At 42.3% G+C, this 21696-nt stretch overlaps 1 protein-coding gene across 3 annotated transcripts in view; it reads right to left on the reverse strand.

Annotated features, from left to right (window-relative positions):
- The window catches only part of FOXP1 (forkhead box P1), a 699809-nt gene extending 678998 nt beyond the window's left edge, over positions 1–20811 (reverse strand). For all 3 annotated transcript variants that reach the window (XM_089519524.1, XM_089519514.1, XM_089519475.1), the window contains exons 1-2: positions 20460–20811; positions 16800–16985 (exon numbers count right to left, since the gene is read on the reverse strand). The gene's annotated coding sequence lies outside the window, so the exon portion shown is untranslated. The remainder of the gene's footprint in view (positions 1–16799; positions 16986–20459) is intronic.
- Positions 20812–21696: the final 885 nt, after the last annotated feature.

Here is a 21696-nt window from a genome sequence, read left to right on the forward strand (position 1 = left end):
GCATCATTAAAACCGTTACCAGGCCACTGCAAATCACAGTGCAAATTGCAGGTAGCCTAGAAGTCATATTTCCTGTGAGTGTATTCCCTTGGCAACTTTGCCTCTCTCTCTCTCTCTCTCTCTCTCTCTTTCTATATATATATATATATATATAGTCAGAAACTGTATTTTTAAATGCTCAACTTAGGTTTTAAGTTACTGCAATGCTAGAAATATGGAGACCCAAGGAAACCTTCAGGGGGTGGATTTTTATTCAGAGGGTAATATCCTCATTTGCCCCCCCCCCCCCAATGTAGCAACACCTCCCCATCAGAGCACCTTTTTGTGCTTTTCATCTCTCCTTTTCCCTCATGCATCAAAAGGTCAGCTGAAGGAGGAAGCTGAGAGACTAATAATAATAATAATAATAATAATAATAATAATAGGATTTATTTATATGCCGCCCAATCACTGGGAATCCAGGCGGCTTACAACAGAGGGGGATAATAGACGGTTCCCTGCCCTCAGGCTTACAATCTAAAAAGACACGACACAAAAGGAGAAGGGAACGGTGGTGGGGAAGGGGATCAGGTCCAGCATTCTTCTCTCCCTCTGAGGCCTGGACCAAGGCAGATGGACTGGAGGGAGGGCTCTTCTTCTTCAGGCTAGCCCTGGTGGAGCTAGGCCTGCCTGGTCAACTCCCTCATAGGCTGGAAGATGACAGTTATGGAGAGAGGAGTGGGACAGGGTGTTCTTTCCTCACCTGGCGTGGCTAACAGACACCATAGTGTTTCACATGCAAGGTGTGTGAAGAGTGGGTCATACAGGCATGAAAGCCACTGGAGCAACCAGAAGGGACAGACAGGAGGATGCTCACAATTTAAATGTGAGGCAAATAAAATATTTTTTCTTTTGATGGGGTTGTCTTCAGCTAGAAAGGATTTTCGCAATATCTAATGAAATAGTATTTACATATGTTGAACTATTTTTAATATTTACCCATTTTTTAAAAAAAGGTCAGCTTTATGTACTTGGCTGGAAAGTAGCCTCTTCACATAACACATTTGCTAATCTCCAGTCTAAAGACTTACTCAGAGGCCAAAAAATATTTATAAAAAGACTAGTTATATAAACAACTACATCTGAAGATTATTTTTTCACAGATATTTCCCCTGACTTCCTATAATAATATGCAGAATATACTCTGGTACAGGAGGGAAGTGTGCAACCTCCAGGTGATTCCCAGCACGTTTTACTATTGTCTACACTGGCTAGAACTGCTGGGACTTGCAACCTAATAACATCTGGGGCACCATATTATTCCAATCCCTGTCTCTAGTAAAATCTTAACCTTCATCCAACTGACTATAATGATACATTGAAGACAACAGTATAAATATCCATCATGAGGGTGTTCAGGGATTATTAACCTTTTCTAATGCTCAGCCTGTTTTCTCAGCCTGGTATTTTCCTGGTTTCATCTCTATGGTTGGGATCTGAGAGTCGGGGATATGACAAAACAGCTCTGTAGTTTTTGACTAGAAGAGCAAGAAGAGAGGTGGTAGTGAGTGGCAAAAGGGGCTTTTAATGGGCCTGTGCTTTTATTTTGTTTTTATCATGTTTTAAATATGTTTCAACTGTTTTAAAATTATGCTTTTAACAGAATTGTGGTGTCTTCGGCTTTTTTGTGAACGAATAGCTTTGTTTTAGGAGTATCTTGTTTAAAATGAATGTAAGCTGCTTTTGATCCTGTGCAGGGAGTTAGATGGGGTATAAATTAATTGTGTGTGTGTGTGTGTGTGTGTGTGTGTGTGTGTGTGTGTGTTACAGGGTGAAGTAATATTCTTTAGAAATACAAGGCAGGGCTGGGGACTGTACTGTCTGCTTCCAGAAGTGTAATTTGATCTACTCAAATCTGTTCATATGTCTGTAAATAAAGGAAATATTACAAAGACTCCATAAGTGTCCAGTGCTCTGTCATCCAAGGAAAATTAAGTTCTATAGTACAGGTACTGTCCTATACACCATCTCACTGGCCTGAAGAAATGAGTACATACCAAAATCAAAAGTATCTTTTTCATTCAATTGTCTAAAACGCTCCCTTATAGAAGCTGACTGTTACACTATCATAATTCAACACTAGTACAACTTAATTTTTGCAATTGTGTTATATGCTCTGTTTGGCATAATGCATACCATTCAAGATGAACTTTAATTTCTAGTAATATTTATTTCTAATGGATTAGATCTAGACTCAGTTATTCTTATGAGTAAATCCAATGAAATTCATGGAAATTAAGTTCAATACAACTAACATGCCCTGTTTTTTCCCCAATAATCAAAGGTATGCCTGCATCCAACCTGTTAATCTTTGTTAGTAATGCTTCAGTTTTTAGCTCTGTATCACAATTATCACAGTAAGTGCCAAAAACCCAACTAATAACAAGTTAACTCAACATCAGTTCCTGAATCCTATCAGTAGTCCTAACTAGAGTAAACCCATGAGATTAAGTTAGTGTTGACTCGCAATAAATAACTGGTTCATTCAGTCTATTCTAGTTGGAAGTGCCAACAGGATTCAAGCTATGAGTTTTTAAAACAATAATGTTGTTGTTGTTGCTACTGCTGCTAATGCTGTATGCCTTCAAATCATTTTTTATTTATGGCAATCCCAATGTGAAGCTATTACGGTGTCTTCTGGGCAAGAATTGTTCAGAAAGGATTTGCCTTTGCCTTCCTCTGAGGCTGAGAATGTGTGACTTGCCCAAGGTTGCCCAGTGGGTTTCCATGGCTGAGCAGGATTGAATCCTGGTTTCCAGAGTCATAGTCCAGCACTCAAACCATCATACCATACTTGTTCTTAACAAGAGCAATAATTGAGTCTAAACACCTCAGAAATAATTCCTCACAGCTCCCTTATTTTACTACTAGTTCTGTGAGTTATTATTGTTTGCCTTTATTTCCTGCCTTTCCTGCAAGGACAAGGGGTCATACATGGGTCTTCCTCTCCTTGATATTTTGCTCCTCTTCCTCTTCACAAGGAGCTCTTAAGAGGCTTTGCCCCAACACATAAATCATTGAAATGAAGAGGCTTCCTGCAATAGACTGACATTAGCCTATACCTTTGGCATAGATTCTATGTGGACAATACACTGGTACAATCTCTTTGCTGCTCGTGAAAAGGAGTGTCAAGGTCTCCTTGAACAACCAGCAGTGGAAACAAGGATGATCTACTGGCAGTGAGAGAAAAAGCTGGTATGTGCTCCCCAGCTAACGCTGCCTCTATCCAGAGATACCTATTGCTTCAGTGCCAGGCTTCATGGGGGTCCCTAGAACCACAAGACTATGAGAATGATATCTTGAGAAATTACCTGTCAAAAAAGGCACATCAATTTCCTAACTCACCTTTTCCATAGTATTTTGTGTTCAAGGATGTCCTCAAAGACTAGCAATGAAGACCACAATTCTGCATAGACAGTATATACCCAATGTTCCTTAAACCAGCAGAGTGTTATGCTCTCATGCAAAGGATCTCAGTCACTATCTCTAGAAGTTCCTCCTCCTCCTCCTCTGGTAAAATACAGTGTCGCAAACCTATTTATTTGAGTAGGGAATTCCCCTGACTCTCATACAATGAACTGTGCCCTAAGAAGTGTATTATTTGTAACACCAACGTTCTGATCTAATCAGTAAACTTTATGAGTAACAAAGTAAACTCTTCAGCAGCTTATTACATACTCTCACACTAACAGAACCCATAAGTTCTACCCTCCCAACTTTTATCACTTAGTAAAAATCTTCCCATATATATATATACCTTCAACTATATCTATCAGGCTGCTACACTGCTGGCCCTTGAAGAATAACTCACATATTTCACAACTGGATACTGGCTGTGAGTATGGTGTAGTGGTTTGACTGTTGGACGGTAACTCTGGAGACCAGGGTTTGAAGCCCCACTCGCCCATGGAAACCCATTGGTTGACCCTGGGCCAGTAACCCTCTCTTATCCTCAGAGGATGGCAATGGCAAAACCCCTTCAAAGAAGCTTGCCAAGAAAACCCTATGATAGGTTTGCCTTAGGGTCACCACAAGTCAGAAACGACTTGAAGGCACACAACATCACCACCAAATTGGCTGTAAATAACAATGCTTTTACTTTGATAAGAGAAATTGGGAAGAATAAATCAACAGGAACAGATGATATTCCAACTGAACTGATACAATCCAGATAGACAGAATAAATTACAGTGTTAACAAAAATATGCCAACAAATATGGAAAACAAAATGGCAGCCAACAGACTGAAAATGTTCAATATTCATCCCCATCTACAAAAAAGGAGACACAAAAGACTTCAGCAATTATAGGATCATAGCATTAATTTCCCACACAAGCAAAATTATGCTTAAAATCCTGCAACACAGATTCCATTTGTACATGCATGGTTCAGGAAAAGAAGAAGCACTAGGGACTACATAGCAAACATACGATTGTTAAAGGAGCACACCAAGAAATTCCAAAAGAAGATCAGCATGAGCTTTATAGAGTATAGCAAAGTCTTTGACTGCATACATCGTGAAAAGCTATAGAGGGCTCTTAAAGACTTGGGAGTGCCAATACATTTGATAATCCTGATAAATCTGTCCTTAGGACAAGAGGCAATTGTTAGGCAACTGATGGCATCTGTCGTCATCCAGCCTGGGAGGGAGTGAAAAGGCAGACCCAATACCATCAGGCCTAGTCTGAAGAAGAAGAGCTGTCCCTCCATGCCATCTGACATCATTAAGTCTGGGAGGGAGTGAAAAGGCAAGTCCAACGCCATCAGGGCTAGCCAGAGCAATATGAAGGGCCCTCCCTCCAGTCCATCTGCCATGGTCCAGGCCTCAGAGGGAGAGAAGAACCACTAGACTTGATCCCCTTCCCCACCACCATTCCCTTCTCCTTTTGTGTCATGTCTTTTTAAATTGTAAGCCTGAGGGCAGGGAACCGTCTAATTAAAAATAATTGTAAGCTGCTCTGAGAGCCTTTAGGGTTGAAGAGCGGGGGTATAAATACTATAAATAAAATAATAATAAATAAGAACAGAATATGGATAAACAGAATGGTTTCCAACTGGCAAGAGAGTCAGGTAAGGCTGCATATTATCACCCTACTTGTTCAACTTGTATGCAGAAAATATCATTCAAAGAGCAGGGTTAGACTCAGAAGAAGGAACAGTAAAGGAACATAAACAATCTAAGATATGTGGATGACACTATGCTACTAACAGAAAACCATACTATTAGCTGAAAACGTTGTGGACTTGGAACAATTATTAAGAGAAGACAAGGAGAAAAGTGCAAAGGCAGGCTTGTTGCTGAACATAAAGAAAACAAAAATAATAACCATGGAGGATCTACATAAACTCAACCTAGACAATGAGGAAATTTAAATTGTTAAAGATTTTTTGTACCTTGGATCAAACATTGGACAGAATGGAAACTGCAGTCAAGAAATAAGAAGACTGGGAATGGGAAGGGCAGTGACAAAAGAACTAGACAAGATCCCAAAGAGTAAAGATATATGACTGAGCACTGAAGTTAGAATTCTCCAAGCCACTATTCCCCATCACCATGTACAGATGTGAGAGCTGGAAGAAAGCGGATAAAAAGAAAATCAGCTCATTTGAGATGAGGTGCTGGAGAAACATCCTGAGAATACCATAAACAGCCAAGAAGACAAATGTAAATCAAGCCTGAACTCTCCTTGGAGGCCAATATGATTAAATTGAGGCTGTCATACTTTGTGCACATCATCAGAAAACATGACTAATTAGAAAAGACAATAATTCTGTGAAAGGTAGAAGGCAGTAGAAAAGAGAGGAAGACCACACAACACACAGCTAGGCTCAATTAGGGAGCCTGGATCAACAAGACCTAAGCAGAGCAGTGGAGGATATGGGGGCTTGAGGATGTCTCATCCACAGGGTCATCATGAGTCGAGGTTGACTCAAAGGCAGCTAACAAAGTATTTAAATATCATGAAGACATCAGATCCTTCCTGATCTTGAAGCTAAGCAGGGTATAACCAGGTAACCCCTGGTAACTTGGATGAGAGATCATAAATGAATACCAGATGCTGTAAGCTATATTTCATAGGAAGGACCTGGCAAAACCACCTCTGCGTATTTCTTGCCTAAGAAAATCCTATGAAATACATGGGGTCACCATGGGGTTGATAGGTAACTTGAAGGCAAACACACATATAGCAAGATGTTGCCCAACTGCAAGACTATGATCTATGGTGCTACTGCAGTGGTCAAAGTCTGTCATTCTAGGAACTGCATCAATTTTTAGGATCATAATGAGAGTCAATTTCATAATCTCCAGAAACAAATGACATATATAAAACAAAGTTTGAAAGAAGTCTAGCAGTATGATACAGAATCAAATACGAAAGAAGTCTAGAAAGCAAATATATGAAAGCAAACTTTTTAAAAGTATTTTACCTCAACATTTTTTTTATTTGTTGGTAATGGTACTAACATTCTCTATGTATTCTCTGTTCTCATGCATAAAAGCTAGCATTTTCTCCTATGTCTTGTACAGGTTTACTGTAACTGTGCTTGGCTTTCAGTTGTTATACAATTATGGAACCAAATGATCAATTAGATCAACCATATACTGATTCACTCTTACTAGTAAACCCTCCCAAACAATTTTAATCCAATTTAAGATTTACAGTGAAGTCCTGCCACATCTACTTAGATGTAAACCTGTTGAGTCAATGGGACTTACTCTAAGGTTAAGTGCACATCAGATTGCAGCTGAGGAGCATTTATGGCATTTCTACTGAGAAACAAGTTCAAGTGCATTTAGTGGTCTTCCTTGTATGTGTGCTTAGGGGTACTATTTTGTTGTGATCTCACACTCATCCACCTGGAAATAAGGGGGTTTAGTAGGTAAGTAGGTAAGTGTGCTCAGAACGAGAGTGCTCATTCTACAGTCATCTACTAAAGTAAATCATCTTAAATCCAAGCAATTAGGCTTAACAATGTGGTAGATCAGGCTGCAGTTGTTTTACAGTATAAATATGGTGCTAATTCCTAAAGAAATAGCAGTTGATTGCTTAATGTCCTTTCAAAAACAACTCAGCAGGGATTTAACATCTACACTATGATATTCAGGGTTTCATGGAAGATCTAGTAAAAAATATATCCCTTTTCTTCCACACTGTTTCCGTCAATTGCTTCCCCCACCCCTTAATATGCTCCATATTTTTATTTTTGCGTACATATAAGAATGTACTGAAGACTTCTTAACTGAAAGATTTTTGCTGCTGCTGTTTTAAGTCAAGTGCTACATAGACATACACAAGATTGAGATCACATAAAATAAAATACCCAGCACTGTAGTTCAATTTAAATTTTACTTAAAATGCAAGCGTATGAGGGGGGGAAACATGAGGGGTTTTTTCAGGCATGATCATCTACCTAAGATAAACTGTTTTGAATAGTGTGATCTCTCTGTTTTAAAATTAAAGAAGGATTTAGTTCTGTTCTAGTGCTTTTAACAAGTACATTAGCATTGGATAAGGGCCCATACAACACACAATCCAAAGAGAACCAGGTACAGAGCTAAATATCTCCCTTGTTTTTCTTGTCCTAGCAGGCCACTCTCGGCAAGAGTTACATCCTTTCCATCTTTTAAATAACAGTGGGCAACTGCATGAGGAAAGGCAGGAGTGAATTTTCACAGGCTGAACTGGAGCATCACACCACTACTGATAATGGTGCATCACTTTTGTTGAGGCCAACTAGAATCATAGAATCACAGAGCTGGAAGAGACCACAAGGGCCATCCAGTTCAACACCTGCCATGCAGATGGTCACTCAGCCTCTGTTTAAAAACCTCCAAAGAAGGAGACTCCACCACTCTCAGAGGCAGCATGTTTCACTGTCAAGCAGCTCTTAATGCCAGAAAGTTCTTCCTTTATTGTTGAGGTGGGATTTCTTTTCCTGTAGCTTGAATCAACCGCTCTATGTCCTAGTAGATTACCGCACTGCATTCTTATAGCACTGCTATCCCACTTTCAATGCTCTGGCTGCCTCCTGTTGCATTCTGGGATTTGAAGTTCAGGGAGGGGGCATTTAGAATTCTCAGCCAGAGAGCTCTTAGGCCTCATTGAACTACAAGCCCCAAAGTGGAATAGCAGCACTATAAGAGTGTAGTGCAGTAATGTGGTTAGTCTCTGGAGCAGCAGAAAACAAACTTGTTCCACCTTCAGTATGATATCCCTTCAAATATTTAAATATGGCTATCATGTCACCTCTTAGCTTTCTCTTTCTCAGGCTAAACGTACCAAGCTCCTTAAGCCACTCCTCATAGGGCATGGTTTCCAAGCCCCAAAATTCAATTGGGGTACTGGAGATGGTCAGGAGCCACAAAAAGGGCTTTAGGGGTGGCATGCAGCCCAAGGGCAAGTGGAGCCGAGTTCAATATGCGCCAAGCAAAATGGACAGTTTTCACACAATCCTTTCAAAACCTGTACAAGACAAAGAAAATCCAGACCAAACTGACACTAAAACTGTTAATATAAAGGACGTAAAAGGTGGGGATGGATTTATAAGCAAAAGCCTCTGTTCCTCCCCTCAGAGAGGCAGATTTGCTTGCTTTATCTCATTGAAAGTCTGGATATTTAAGTTACCTGATGATTTTACCATTTATCACATTTTTATATTTAAAAAATTGAGACGTGACATTCCACTTACAGCTGAGTTCTCTCCATTTATGTCTCTCTTAAAACGCATGAAGATCATTGGCCTTACTATCTAAATCTAATAGTGTGCGTCCGGCCACATAAAACCACAGAGGCTTTCCAACAATGCCTTGGGAAGTCTGACTACTTTCATTTACTGATGTGTTAATATGCTTAATCTACCAATTAAATGAATGACTTCATTTGATAAAATATGGGAGAGGGAGAAAACTTTGAAGGAAGCTGTACCTTAGAGCTTCAAGTAAAGGTATTTGACCCTAACTCCTAACAACAATATGACAATGACTAGGAAGTGCAAGTTAAAACCAAGATAAAAAGTACAGTAGAAGGAAATTTTAAGGTAGTCACCTGAAATGTGGGTGATGGTGGAGGGGACTATATCACATGAGAAAAATGCTACTGGAGTATGAAGGAGGGGAGTCTCCTATAATCGAATACTGGATCCCATGCAGAAAACATATCTGAACACAGAAAATCATGTTTGAGAAAAGGTTTGTACCCTAACCTTTTCCCTATTGTAGATTTGTGATTGTGCATTTGTGTATAACCATTTACACATGCAGCTGTACACATATGTACCTTCAGGCTGAAATGTCACAGTACAGAAACAGTTTTATTACATTTTCAGTATGCAATAAGCTGCTGTATGTCTTAATATTTCCAGATGTACAATTACATTCAGTTATTGTGGCTTATCTGGCTTATGTGTATGACAGTGGGAAATGCCCCTGAAATTTGGAAACAAGCATCCTACCTTTGCACATATTTCTGCCACTCTCACACTATAGAGTTCCTGCTCCTGAGAGCCTGCATCTATGATCCTTTCAGGTTAGAGCTCTTTGCAACAGTTCCTGCTCTGGAGACCTTGCAATGCCAGTTTCTCGATATGATGCTAATGGAAGCACTAGAAAAACATGCAATAAGGATCCCCTGCAAATGTGTCAAACCCACCCATTTCCTTAATAACACTGTTGGCAACAGCAACAGGAGACAGAATGGGCCAATTCTTGTACAGTTCTAGTTAAAGTCCCTGGAAGTCCCAGTTTAAACAAGGGTAACTTGGCTGGGAAAGCACTGTGCCTGAAATGCTGCCAGTCAGAATGACAGCATTGGAAAAGATAAATCAATGGCCTAAACACAACAGCAGCTCATATCCTAATTGCAAGCCACCTGAATTTCTCACTGTCCTTCTGTGTAAATGTCCTTGTTAAATGGGTTTATAGTACATTGAGGAAAATAGCTGAATACCATATAGCAATGGATAAAAATACATGGTTAGAATAATCTCCTTTTTTCTCACATCAGTACAACATCTGCAATTCTCAGTGCAGTTATTCTTGGGAGTATAACAGAACCAGGGCTGTCAACAAGCAAAAATGTTTCTGAAAATGAATTTTTCCTTTTTTTATTTTTAACATGCTTTATCTGAAAAGCAAAAAAGAACAGTATTGCCCAGGTATATCTGTGGTGGCAAAAAAAAAGTGATTGAAAAATGTGGAACTAAAAAATTAAGTATTCAAGAAACACACATATATTTTCCACTACATATCTAACACATTGTGTTCTTACTATTAAGAAGATTTACAATGGAACTGAGAGCAACTATAAAGCTAAAATCTAGAGGGAAATTATTAAAAAAGAAAAATACACTTGAGATATTATAACATGTTCTTGTTGCTATTGTTTGCATTTGTTAGTGTTCCCTGTGAAAATTGCTCTATGACGTGATTTGGTTCAACAACAACAAAAATAGTTGGAGAACTCCTAGACATATTTCAACACAAAAGTCATAATGTAAATATTTCATGAGATGAATTCCATTTTAAAAGATCTGTCAAGATATTTACGGTACTCAGTCCTACTTCTGCTTTTAATTAAATTTAACATACATACTTTAATGCAATTTAAATAGATTATTAGTTGTCAGAATGTAGTATAAATTTTGTTTACGATTCAGCTCCTTTAAGTACTTACACTGAGAAAACTCTTTTAACCCCATGACTGAGTAATATTAAACACTGAGATGAGCCTTCTAAAGAGCGTCTGCTGCCCTTTGCACTCTTGCAATAATCTTAAATTACTACAACTTAATTACAATTTCAAGGCACTAAATTGAGATATTTTTAAACAGTACAGAAAGATTGGCAGTGGGGAAAAATCACTTACAACAATCCAGGTATTAGGAGCTTCTGTACAAATAAAATAGGGAAATGTAGTTCTGCTACCACTCTTCTTGTGCAGCATTTAAAACTATTTTTTTTCACTTTTAGAAATTAGTTAGATAAGTTAATAAGCAGTAAGCAAACAATTCTCAGTGACCAAAATATAGATAACATCCTAAACAGAGTTTATTTCTGAAGTCCATATGTGTATTTTAGATGCACACTGTTGGCAGTGTACTTCTGCATGTTAGGGATGTCAAAGTAACTTGATTAAGATCTCCCTTGACTTAAACTAGTCTTCAGTCACCTTTTAAAACATCTCACTACATGGACCATTTTTTAAAAAAAACATGTATAAAGTAAAAAATAGGTTTTATTTTATTTTTTGTATTGATTCTTACAGATCAATATTTTTTATTTTATAAACATTACCTTGCAAAATTATCTTCTACTGAATTCCTAATTCAGCTCCTGTTTCAGACATAAAGTACAGTCAGGAGGGACCCCCTCTGGTTGGCTTTTCCAGTATTTTCCTATTGCTTTTTCACTAGCAGCTTAAAAAATAGACATCTCTCTCATTTTTTCCTACACAGCACAAAAACGTTGACCAATATATATCATGACTCACCTACCAGTAACTTTACTACCAGTCCAATCAATAATATACCTAAATTGATAAATCTTTTTAAAAATTACTAGGGCTACTCACATGCTCAGAGCTGCTTGTAAGTTATATTCCTGCCTTGATCTGGATTTATACAAATTGCTGAATATATGCTAGAAGAGTCTTATGGTTTTCAAAATCCACAAACAGGATAATGCCATGTAACCATTTCCCTTTAATTCCTACCATGCAACATGTCTTAATTATGTTATTGCATGTCCAATGAGGTAGCAATGAGGAATTAGGGGATAAAGGCAGTGCAAACCAAGAAGTGCCTAATCAGTGTCAAGTGAGTCCATTGCTTCTGCCGTCTGATCACAACTGGAACTGCTGCAGTCCTATAGCTATGGAGATAAGAGGCACTGGGTTCAAGGTCTTGTCCCGGAAGCAGGAAACTGGATGAGTTGGGGCCTCACTAAAACTGCACATATGGCCAAAAGCAGCTAGGCTGTCGGATCAAATTAAGAAAAACGAGGGAACCTGGCATCCAATGGATGCACATCAGCTAAATGCTAATGCCTGAAATATGGCTTTAGCCACTACACTATAGACATGGGACTATGATGAGAAGAAATAAACAAACCCAACTTCAAAACAAAGTATTCCCTGTAATAATAGACACATAAAGGAACTTTAAAAGCAATTCATATTTAAGCTCTATGCCTGTGATATTATTTCTACAAACTGAGGCAGAATACAACACAGCACTGGTTGTCTTTCTAGAGCCACAGCTTATGTGTTAAATGTCTATCTGTGTCCTTTGATGGCACTTGCAGCATTTTTATTTTTATTTTAAGTTGTTGCTTCACACAATGAACATAATCTGAAGCAAGATGAAGGAAAAGATAACTTTTTACAGTGTTGTGGTCTATGATGTACCACAGATATGGTCTGGAATTCTCTCTTCCCACTAGCTGGAGGATTCAACAATGTTTGTATCATCAGACATTCAGATAAATGAAAAATGCTGTTTATACTGCCAGGAAGCTATGAAGAATTTGCCCAATCCATTTTAAAAAAACCAACCCAACCCTGAGACTTCCCGACATTGATTCTACTGTATAACTTTTAGTGCTACCTTGTGTGTGTGTGCATGTGTGTGTGTGTGTGTGTACACAAGGAGAGAGAAAAAGACACATCTCTAATGATCTTATGGTCTTCTTTAAAGGACTAATGATCCTATGATTCTGTGTGAGTGTGTGCATGCGCGCACATGTGTGTGCTTCCTCTGACATCAAGATAAAGTTGCTTGGAGTTTAATTTAGACCAGCGCAACACGTCAATTTGGAACAGTTGGGAAAGGCTCATAACTCAATACTAGGATCTTTCTTTTTTTAAAATCCCACCCATACACACAAGTAGGAGTATAGTTACAGATATACCCATGCTCAGTGAGCTGCATAAAAACATTTCAGCTCAGTGCCTTGAAGTTGCAATTAAGTTACAGTAATTTAAGATTATCACGAGAGCAAAGGGCAGTAGCAGCCACTTCAGAAGACTACTCTCACCACTTAATACCACTCAATCTTGGGGTTAAAGGAGCTTCTTTTAGTATAAGTACCTTAAAGCAAAGGAATCGTAAACAAAATTTATACTATTCTGCTGTCAGTCTATAATCTATTTAAATTTTATTAGCGCATCTCCCAGAACATTTTAAAGGCAGCGACACTATTGTGTCCTATAAATAACTGGTCGGATTTTGTGAAATCATATTATGCACAAAGTACCTGTACATACAAAGCACATTAGCTAAAATCCTCCACAGAGCTACACATGTAGTGGTTTGCATATGAATTAAACGGTGCTGCGTGGAAGCTGATATATTTGTACAAAAGAATATTCAGAGGGTGCAGTTCATCTCCCACTAAATTCAGTGGAAATTCTCAGTAACTTCCAGTTCAGAAAACAGGCAAACCACAAGAATGCCAGTACTTTTAATACTTTCAGTTTGGGAAAAGTTCTTTATTTACTGTTATTCTTTTCACCTTTCTACTGTATGAGACAAAGCAATGTGAGACACCTCTGTGATTGTATTATGGCCCACCTTGATTACTATGTTCCTGCATTACACAAAACCTGTTAAAATGGAGGTTTTGCACCTACAGTCTATGCTAGATTTTCCTTGCAAGAGTCTTGCATAATTTAGATCTTAGAAGAGGATGAGTTAAATTTTCCTACTATAGTATAGAAATGAAATATTGTCAACAGTTATTAGTAGAAATGATAGGGCAGGAGAAGCAGGATTTTAAAAAAAAAATTCTTAAGCAAAAGGGTTTTTTAAATGTTACATATGGCCATAAATTGCTTAACTGTATGCATGTGTATGTTTACTATAAATATGTTTTATTAAATAATCAAGGCACCGATAATAATTTTTTAAAAATCAAGCTATGCAGTGTGGTGTTTGGATGGTTATGAAAATATACTTTCAAAAGGAATGTATGCTTTTTGTCATCTGAAATGCTAATTTAAAATTTATTTAAGCAAGACCAGTGATAGGTATTTGCAATTTTTTTTTTAGTTTTATATGGCTTTATGCAGGAGTTTCTGTCTTTGAAATTTCTGAAGTTCCTTCAGTTAAAACAGAAGTAACAGTAAGAGAAATACTTCCAAACTACAGAAACCTTACAATATTTAAAATAAAGCAAACAGCAGAAGCAAGACTCCGAAGCAGTCCTATAGTCTGTACGCAGAAGCATAAGGTTACACATTTAAACACTTTATAAAGTACCTTATAACTGAGCTGTGTTCAGTACGTCTCACTGAACAGAGTGAATTTTACTTCTAAGTAAACCTGTCTGAAATTGTGCTGTAATTCTGTCTCATGTGACTTCCTTCAAACTGTACACAATCAACAACAGTTCAGTGACAAATGTTTTAAGTTCCCTGAGGAATAAAATACAATTACTAACTTTGTTGTTGTTGTTTTAAAGATAAAACCCCCACTCACAACACTATCATGGTGATTAGTATGCTCTGCAGTTTACAGGAAAATATAATACTCTTGATATCCTAAACTCCACAGAAAGAACAACATAAAATTACATCACAATGACACTATTCAGTCCATAGCTGAATAATACCTCTAGAAGCCCCCTAAATGTCTTTGTTCGCTCTGAGAATCTCTAACAGAAGGGTTGAACTTTATTATCTTTTCTTCTCCCTCTTACATATGCTTTTGGAAATCAAAAGCTCCCTCTCTGCACTTCAAGGTGCCATAGATAAAAAGGAAGTTGTACATCAATGCAGCAGGAATACACAACTCAGCCATCAAACCAGTGGATCCCTTCCTTCCCTTTAAGTTAACTAGGTTAAAAAACGTGGATTGAAGCAGCACAGATAGCCTTTTCCTCTAAGTTATCCCTAGGTTTCACAACAAAGATCAGTATTTGTAATGGTCCATTTCTGCATAAGTGAACATAGAAGTCTTGCTGACTGATCGAATAGTCCAGATCTTTCAGTGAGGCAGCTCCTAACAACAGCCCAGCAGCAGCTTCGTTTGATCTCGACTGCCTTCCTTAATCTGGGTTGTCAAGGTTCACTTGTTGGAGGCTGTTTACTTTACTTTAAAAAAAAAGCGAAACCCCTTCTCCTCCGCCATACAATGACTAATCCAAAGACTGAAGGGAAAGAATGCTGCCAGTGCAAGATGTTAAAGCTGAAATACCTTCTTCTTTTTTTGCAGTCAGATTCTAGCTGACACATTCAGAAGTTAGTGGGAACTCATGTCCAACGTCCCACTTATGTTGCGCACACCTCTAAAGTGATTTTTTTAAAAAGCAGACAATGGAATTCCCATTTTTTAAAACAGTGTCTGAACTGCACTCTTCTTTTTACAGGTTTGCAGCCCTTCCTCAAAACCGTTCCTGAATTTCCCCTTTTTAGAGCTTGGGAGAGACTTGCCTCCTCTACTTCATCAAAGTCACCATGTGTTTTTTAAAACATGTCCTTTTCCTCCTCCTCCTGTACCTTGCAATTAAAAAGGAAAGCAAACCGCATCGCCAGTGTACCCACAGTTGTCTGCAATGGTGCAGAAACGTCGGTAGATCTGCTGATGCTCCGTGAAGTCTGATGAAGAAAATTTGGCATTATTGTCACAGACTAAACTGTGAATGCAATGCAGGCATGTTGAGTGTTTTTTTGGAAACGTTGCCACTCAGGACATGAAGCCTGAGGAGTGTGATATGCCAGGCAATGCCTATGCTATGCAAATCTTGTTCCTATTATTGCTCCTCAGTGATCAAGGGGGGGGGGACTCCAAACACCATAAAAGCAAAGGTAAAGCTCTCCTTCTACAAGGATGTAGCATTCAGAACCAGCTATAAACAGATAATGTTGGGCTCATTACTCCAGAGAGATGGAAATTATTATTCCCTCCCTCCCATTTCTGTCTTCAATGGTCTTTGCGGGGTGCGACTGCAACACTACTTCCACCCAGAGTGATACCAGCGCAAATTGGGCCTCTCGTTATTGTCATTGTTGTGTCTGTGTTTTGGGTCTTTCCGCACTCTTCGCAGCAAAGGGGGGGGGAGAATTATACCACGCCGAAGATGAAGGCAGTGTGAAAATGTAAAAATCAATACACTTAAGAGTAACCAGCCCAGCAACGATATTTGAACACAATGACTTGGAAATAATTAATAGTTATCAAGTGGGATGTGATTACTGGAGGGAGGGAGAGAGGGAGGGAAGATGAGAAATGTCATCCTCTTTTATGACAGCGTTTATACAGTCTTTGGTCAACTCCTGAACTCTGGTTTTCTTAGTTTTTTGTGGGTTTTCCAGGCTTTGTGGCCATGTTCTGGAAGAGTTTATTCCTGACTTTTCCCCAGCATCTCTGGCTGGCATCTTCAGAGACGAAACGTCAGGAATTAACTCTTCCAGAACATGGCCACATAGCCCAAAAAACCCACAAAAAGCCTATGGACACTGGCCATGAAAGCCTTCGACTTCATTCTGGTTTTCTTAGCTTGAAAAAACAAAATCAAGCCAAACAATGAAACTCTATTTTCCTCATGCCTATTTCCACTCCTTCCTATTCCTCTCCTACATATTGCAGGAAGCCAAAATAAGCCTTGAGCCCAGAGATGAGGCAACCTGGAAGCTTGACACATACCCACTGTATCTGTCTATTTTTCTCCAGGGAGGGCTTTGCTTGGGTTGGGTGGGGGGCTGTCTCTCCCCCTCCCCTCCAATACAGCCTCCCCTCCAGCCTTGCTCTTCCTATATACTTACCTCCAGAAAAAAAGGCTCTGATCCGGCCCTGGTCAGCGCCGCCCAGCTCCTGAAGCAAAAGCCAAGGGGCTGCTGCTGCTGCGGCCGCTGGCTCTCTCTCTCCCTCTCCGGCCGGCTCCCTGCTTCCCTCCGGCCGGCAGGCAGGCAGGCAGCGGGGCAGAAGCACCCCCCAAAACTTTGGGCTCTCTAGAAACAATGGAGAAGAAAGCGAAAAGGGTACTTTCAACAAGTCTCCACAAAACAGGTTTTTGGGGGAAGGGGTGGGGAAGGCTATAGGAGAGGGAGGAGGAGGAGGAGGAGGAGAGAAGTGTGCGGTTGTGTCTTAGGGAGAGATGCGGACAAGGCGGAGGGGGCTTGTAAGGAGAGTAAACCTTGGGAAGAAGAAGAAGAAGAAGAAGGGGGGGGTCGTCAGGAAATCCGATCAAGTTACAGGGTCTAAGGTTCTCACTCACACACACAAACACACTCCCAATTTCTCCTTCTTTTCTTTCTTTCCTCTCTCTTTCTTTCTTTCACATCTACTCCTCCCTCCCTCCCTCCCTCTCTCTCCCTCTCCACAGCTGGGGATCCTTCCTCGCCTGCCTTCGCTCTCTTTCTCAGAGAGAGAGAGAGGCTGGGTTCAAGTGTACACGCGTGTCTCCAAGATCGTCGGAAGTGGGGGGGGGCAGCCAGAATGTGGGGCAAGGCAAAGGGGGGTGGAGGTGGGAAGGGGCGATCCCATTTCCCTTTAGGCTTAGGGAAAGGAAAGGGGTGGGTGGGAACTGGGGTTGGGGTGGGGGGAGACAAGGGGGTGGGTGCCAAGTCCCTGCTGCTGAGTAGGGGGCAGGTTGGGGGAGGCGAAGGGTCGGGAGAAGGGCCCCGGGAGGCTGAGAGAGTGTGCCTACTACGCCGGGTGGGTCCCCTCCTCCAGGGCCCTTTCCCCTCCGCCCTCCCGAGCCTCCAACTTTGCCAAGTCGACCCTCCGCCGGCAGTGTGAACCAAGGCTGGGGATAGATAGTTTAGCTTAGGCACCGGGAGAGAGCGGGAGCGCACGGGGGAGTCTGGAGGGGCACCAAGGAAAGGCAAGGTGTGTCTGCGTTGTTGTTGTTGCTGCTGCTGCTGTTGTGTGCCTTCCAGCCACTTCCTGGAGACTCTAAAAGGCGACCCTCTGTGAAGTTTCCTTGGCAAGTCTCTTCAGAGGGGGCTTGCCCTTGCCATCCTCTGAGGCTGAGAGAGTGTGTGCGGACGGGGTGGCTTTTGTGTGTGGCTTTGGGTGCACCTTGGCTGTTCGCTTTAGGCTCGGGGGGGGAGGCCCAGGTGGGGTGGGGGGAGCGCGTGTTGTTGTTGTTGTGTACCTGTGTGTCTATGTCTGGTTGTGCTTTTCCGGCCCTGTGGAAGGGAAGGCTTAGACTAAGTTTCCACGCGCGAGTTTCCCTCTTTTTCCCCGCGAGTGTGTGCGCCTCTTTGGAGCCTCTCGCCACCTGCGCGCGGGAAGCCCTCTCTCTTTACCTCAGGGCTGTGTCTTTAGTGTGGTTGTCACCTTTTGTACATCTCTCTCTTATGTAAAATGTTGGGTATCATCTTTGGCGTGGGGACAGAGAGGAGGAGGAGGAGGGCGATGTGAGGATGGCGTTGGGATACTTTACAAACTACTTTGTTGCTGTTGTTGTTACAGAGTTGGGAAGAGACCTCAAGGGCTAATAGTCCAACCTCATTCTGCCATGCAGGAACTCGCAACCAAAGCGCCCCGACAAATGGCCCTCCGTCCAGCCTCTGTTTAAAAGCCTCCAAAGAAGGGGGACTCTTGCGGGAAGGGCCTTCCTAAGGTTGAGGTGGACTCTCCTCCTTGCTGTGAAGCATCCCAGCCCTTTCCGACTGAGGGCCACCCTCAACTGGGGCTGGGGCCGCCCTCCGACTTAATGCCGGGCTTCTCCGCCTGTCCTTCTCCGGGGTTTGCGCGCTCTCACAGACACAACAAGCACAAACCCCCGAAAGCGAGGGAAATGTCGGAAAGCCTTGCGTGGAAAAGGGTGACCCCTGGGTGCGTTTGTGTGTCCATGGGAGAAAGGCGGGGGGGAGGAGGAGTGCAAGTTCCAGCCAGTGTTGTGTAGTAGTAATAGTAGTAGTAGGGAGTGTTGGAACTACAACTCTGGAGACCAAAGGTTAACTATGCACAAACCCTTTTGGGTGACCTTGGCCAAGTCACACTCTCTGGGCCTCAAGAAGGGATGGCCAGGGCAATGGCAAAAACCCTCTCTCTGAGGGAACTAACTGGCCAAGAAAACTTGCCCTAAGTCGGAAACGCCTGGAAGTCAACACCGCACACAACACGCGTCAAGGTGGGAAAGGGGTGTGTATATGGGGGGGGGAGTGTGTGCCTGTGGGTCTCCTCTCTTTCCCTCTCTCTGATATTCTCATTCTCCCCAAAGGCCTATTCACTCACTGCCCTGGAAGCAGAGAGGAGAGACGGCAGAAGAAAGAAGTCCAAGAGGGGAAAGTTTGTTTGCTCAAGTGGGCGAAAAACTTCTCCCCGCCTCAGACTTTCTTTCCTCGCCCCAAAAGACCCACCGACAGGCCGAGCCTGAACCCCTTTTTTCCTCCCTGAGGGACTTCTCTCCGCCACCCTTGCTCTCTCCCACACAACAGACACACAAACACACACACATCCACCTCTCTATATATTATGTTTCTATACTGGAGGCAAGAGAGGAAGGGCTGCTTCCTACTTGTGCGGCGTCCAGCGCGTGGAGAAGGAAGGAAGGAAGAGAGTGGAGGGAAAGAAAGAAAGAAAGAAAAGAGAGTGGAGGGAAGGAAGGAAGTGGAGGGAAGGGAATGGAGGGAAACAAGGAACAGTGGAGGGAAAGAAGGAAAGAAAAAAAGTGGTGGGAAAGAAGGAAGAGTGGAGGGAAACAAGGAAGAAAGGAAGAGAGTGGACGGAAACAAGGAAGGAAGGCAAGAAAGAAAGTGGAGGGAAAGAAGGAAGAGAGTGGAGGGAGGGAAGGAAAGGAGTAAGAGTGGAAGGAAGAGAGAATGGAGACAGAAAAGGGAAGAAAGAGAGAGTGGAGGGAAGGAGAGGAGAAGAGAGAGAGAGAAAAGTGGTGTTGGTAGGGAATGAGGTGCCAATGTGGGACATAAAAGAGGAAGAGGTCGCAGATGCAAATAAAGCCTCAAAAGGGGGGGGGGGGAGGGTGAGCCACCACTACTATTACTACTACTTGTCCCCCCCCACACCCCTTGCTTTGGAAGTGCTTTATCCACTGGTCAGGGAAAAGAAGGGGGACCCCCCGAAGCACGTGGAAAGGTGGAGGAGGGAGGGAGGGAGGAGAGAAAAGTGGTGTTGGGGGGAATGAGTTGCCAATCTGGGACGTAAAGAAGAGGAAGAGAGGTCGCAGATGCAGAAAAGAGTCTCAAAGGGGGGGGAGCCCCCACTCCTATTACTAGTACTACTACTTCTTGCCCCCTACACCCCTTGCTTTGGAGGTGCTTTATGCCAGACGCTGGGGAAGGGGAGGCAGGGAAAAGAAGGGGGGACCCCCGAAGCACGTGGAAAGGAAGACCCGGGGAGTGGGAAATGAAGGAAGGAGGGGCGGAGGAGGAGGAGGAGGGCTGGTAAACAAACAAACAAACAAACAGAGGAGGCTGGGGGAAAGTGGGTGAGAAAAGGCGAAATGGCAAACTCACCGGCTGGAAACGGCCCTGGTGGCGGTGGCAGCTCAGGGGCTCCCCCCACTTCGGGCGGGTGAGTGAGTGACTCTGTCTGTGTGTCCCTCCTCCCTTGCCTCAGCCTCTCTCAGTCTTTCTATCTCTCTCTCTCTCTCTAGCCAGCCAGCCCCATCCATGCAGGACTAGGCACAGCGTGCAACACACAGCAGCCACACAACAAACAACAATAGAGCCCTCCGCCCGAGTCGGGGACTAGCTTTCCAAAAGGGGAGCGAGGCCAGATGCAGTGGCAAGAGGAAGCCAAGGCAGCAGGCAACACAGTAGCAGCCAGGGAAGGGCAGGAAAATAAGGGGAGGAAGAAAGAGAGAGAGAGAGAGAGGACAGTCCTCCTTTCCCACTCTGACCCCCCTTCCAGCCTTTCCTTCTTCTCTCCTTCCTTCTTTTCTCCCCAAGCCTTTGCTAATGGAGGCACTGCGCCTCCTCCAGACTTGTGTTGTTTCCCACTTTGGAGTTGGCTTTGCTTTTTGTTATTATTATTATTATTAAGTGAAATGGCTTTTTAAAAAAAACACAAGCAAGGAAAAATAACACCCCGCGGAGGGAGATTTTGTTATTTTTTGCTGTTATGAGTCCCTGACGTCACATCCACCTGCTGGGTAAACAAGGCTCAGTGCAAAAAAAAAGAAGGGAGAAGGAGGAGAAGAAGAAGAAGGGGGGATTAAGAGGGAGAGATCGCAGTTGCAAAAGGAGAAGGGGAAGAGAGGGAAAGAGATCGCAATTGCAAAGAAAGACTGAAGCGGAGAGGGAAAGAGATTGCAGTGGCAACAAAAAAAGAAGAAGGGGGAGAGGAAAAGAGAGGTCGCAGATGGGAAAAAGAGAAAGATTGGGGAAGAGGGAAAGAGAGGGGGCAGTTGGGGGGAGAATGAAGGGGGAAAGGAAAGAAAGGGGAGAGATAGAGAGTGATCACAGTTGGAAAAAAGGGAGAGGGAAAGAGAGAGAGAGAGAGATCGCAGCTGGGAAAAATAAGGAAGAGAGAGAGAGAGTGATCACAGTTGGGGGGAAAAGGAGGTAGGGAAAGAGTGATCACAGTTGCGAAAAAGGGGGCAAGAGAAGGAAAGGGAGAGGTCGGAGTTGCAAAAGGGGGGAAGAGAGGGAAAGGGATAAAGAGCACAGTTACAAAAAGGGGGGAAGACGGAAAGAGGTCGCAGTTGCAAAAAGAAGGGGAAGAGAGGGAAAGGAATAAGATCACAGTTGC

This window comes from Sceloporus occidentalis, unplaced genomic scaffold (assembly GCF_023333645.1).
Source record: "Sceloporus occidentalis isolate IW3139 unplaced genomic scaffold, rSceOcc1.0.p SCAF_1, whole genome shotgun sequence".
In the NCBI taxonomy this organism is placed as follows: domain Eukaryota; kingdom Metazoa; phylum Chordata; class Lepidosauria; order Squamata; family Phrynosomatidae; genus Sceloporus; species Sceloporus occidentalis.